At 34.6% G+C, this 3003-nt stretch overlaps 1 protein-coding gene across 2 annotated transcripts in view; it reads left to right on the forward strand.

Annotated features, from left to right (window-relative positions):
- LOC116003047 overlaps positions 1 to 2057 on the forward strand; it is a 9221-nt gene extending 7164 nt beyond the window's left edge. The window contains exons 6-7 of one of the 2 annotated variants that reach the window (XR_004094602.1): positions 1638 to 1682; positions 1766 to 2057. The gene's annotated coding sequence lies outside the window, so the exon portion shown is untranslated. Of the gene's footprint in view, positions 1 to 1637 lie in introns of both variants that reach the window. The other variant, XM_031243232.1, reaches the window with a different exon arrangement.
- Positions 2058 to 3003: the final 946 nt, after the last annotated feature.

Consider the following 3003-nt stretch of genomic DNA (forward strand, 5'->3'; position numbering starts at 1 on the left):
AAAAAAAAAAAAAAAAAAAAAAAAAACAAAAAACAAAAGTTGGAGAGTGTAAACTTTTACAGTAGGGAGTACAAGAATTGGGATCTGCATGGTCTTCGTGTGCCTAGGGGTGTCAATGCGGGATGGCATGCCCCACTGCAGTTGTAATTTTGCGGACCTTTGCGGGCTGGCCTGTGAAGCCTGTTGGCTAGAATTCCTCAACCCTAGCCTGCCTCATGCAGGCCCCCATGGGCCAACTTCAAGAATTAAAAAAAACTTATTTATAGTATTATTCTATATCCTAATAATTTAACCTAAATAATATGACATTCTTCTGTGTTTAGAAATTAATGTTTAGTGTGTGTGTGTGTGTGTGTATATATATATATATATATGGTTAGCCCATGGGTTGACGTGCGGGCTAACCCGCATAGCCCGCCAACCTGTGCGGCCAAGCCCATGAGGCCCACAATGGGCCAAAAATTTTAGGCTCTAACTCGTGCGCTTCGGCCCACTTTGACACCCCTGGTGTGCCATGCACACCTCAACATTGTTTTCTGTTGTGTGTTTGGCTGGAAAGTGATTCTACACCTTTGTGTCCTTAGAATTGTTTAAATTCTGATTCTCCTTGTAAATACATCTGGCCTTGCTTGTGATTATGTGCTGAGTTGAAAATTGTATGTGCAGAATTGGTTAACCCCAATTTCTTGTGTATTGCAAGAAAATAGATGACTAAGCATGCTATGTAAATTGTACTATAATTATTTTGAGAAAAAGACAATTTTTTTTTCTCAAACTGCACACTATAAAGGAAAGTGTGCTGTTTAGCCATGTTCACCCCTTCCATTATCAATTCAAAGACGATTTTATTATTTATATTTCTTGATAATGCAAAATTGTAGGACAATAGTCAGATGCATGACATTTATGGACTATGGTTGCTTGTAACTGAATTCAACCCTTACCCCATCATTCTTGGTTGGCTATATGAATCCTCTATCTCTGCTCTGCTGTATCTTGGGCCAATTCAGTGTTAAGCTTCTCATTTATTTTATCATTTCAGTTATTATTTTCTTTTTATCTATTATTCTGGGGTTCTTTTTAATCACTCTTTCATAAGGAGTATTTCCCATCTTTGTTGAATGCTTCTATAGAAAACAGTTTTCTGTTCAAAGTCAACTGCTTTCAGAAAACAAAAAATGGAAAACTGGAGAATTCTTGAAGTTGTCCATTTTTATTCTTCACTTGAATGTTCTTTTTAGTCCCTATTTTATCTTGTTTCTTCAGGTGACCATCTCGGCACTCTAAATTTGGCTGCATTTATTTTGTTTCAATGTAGTTTTTTTTTTTTTGAAAATCTGTTTCAATGTAAGTTTGTTTCTCTTAATATCCAACATCTTTAGTCATATAACCGAGCGGGGGTTGGTATGATATATATGTAGATAAAATGACAGCACTACTTGTCGTATGAACTACATGAATTATTGAATGGTTTCCTCACATTGCAACTAAATTTTCTTGTAATTGGAGCATAATCCTACTTGAAAAAGAAACAAGAGCATATTACTTTGCCATCGTGTTACAGCACTATATTTTGTTGAAATCATTTTAATATTTAGCTGGAAGATAAATCTTTGTCAACATTGTTTGTTTTGCAGGCAGTGGAGCTATGCTTCTGGTTTTGAGTATCTTAGGAATTAAAGGTCAGGATTTTTCTTCTTTTGTATGGGGAGTGCCCTACACATACTTTTCATATAAAACGCAAAGTGCCTATTATTATTTTCAGAAGTTGGAGTTGAAGACAAATATTTTACGTGGAATAGCATTGTAATGGGTAGGTCAATGTTAAGAGGTCTCGAGTTCAATCTTAAAAAAAAAAAAAAAGGAATTGTAAAGCCATCATAGAATATGAATCATGGCAAGTTAAAGATTAGGACTCTAATGACTTCCATGACTTTGCGTGCTTGTTATTTGTGCTGTGGCTTGTTGAGTAAGCCTGTACCTATAGCAGGGCTGTGTAACTGTGTTTCGTTGTCTCCAGTAAATAAAATTGCATAATATCTTTCGTTTGTGTTCTAGGTAAGAAATCTCTCTAATTTTAAGATTCAAATAATTTAGACTCTAATATTTATCTCATCTCTTATGGGGAAGTTTGTTTTTAAACACTGATCAACATAGTATAAACCTGGGTTCTCCAGCGTCGTCATTATTACCCAGAAGTCATAAATCTTCTGAAAATAAATATTTCCTCTGCATATCATTTCATGATTCTGGTTTGATTATTGAGATTTGATTCAAATATTTATAATTAAAATTTTTGGTAAGTTTTAATTTAGAGTTAATTCACTTTTTGTCCTAGATTTATAGATAACCAATACTTGTGTGAGACCGTCTCACGGGTTTCAATCTGTGAGCCACCCGTGAGACAGATCGAATATTTGATTAATGGGTCGAATCTTTGACCTCATTAATCAAAGATTTGATCCGTCCCACTATTGAGACCCGTGAGATGGTTTTGCACAAGTTTTTGCTTTTACTTTTAGTTTTTTTTTTCTTTATTTAGAAGATTCATTTTGATCTTAGTATTATTGCGACATGACAATTTTTGGTCCTTCAATAAAATTGTTTAAATTCTGTAAAATATAAGGGCATTTAGGTCTTTAATTATGAATTTTCTTCAAAAAATAAAAATATAGCGAGTCAATCCATTTTGTAGTAAAAAAGGGTAATAAGGTTCGAATTGACTACTGAACGTAACTGGAAAATACAATTAGACCACTGAACGAAAAAAAAGTGCAATTAGATCACTGAACACTTCAAATGTATGCAATTTACTTGATAGCAGGTCACCATTCATTTCTTTTGGTTAACTAAATTAATTTTTATTTAATAAAAAAACTTTAAAAAATACTGTCGGGGGTGGTTGTCGACCATGTCACCCCCTCCTTCATCGACCTGTCTTCCTCTTGTTTCCCGTTGGAGATGAAGACAGGAGATCTTTGTCGGAGATGGCATCTCCGGTTG

This window comes from Ipomoea triloba, chromosome 13, assembly GCF_003576645.1.
Source record: "Ipomoea triloba cultivar NCNSP0323 chromosome 13, ASM357664v1".
Classification (NCBI taxonomy): Eukaryota; Viridiplantae; Streptophyta; class Magnoliopsida; order Solanales; family Convolvulaceae; genus Ipomoea; species Ipomoea triloba.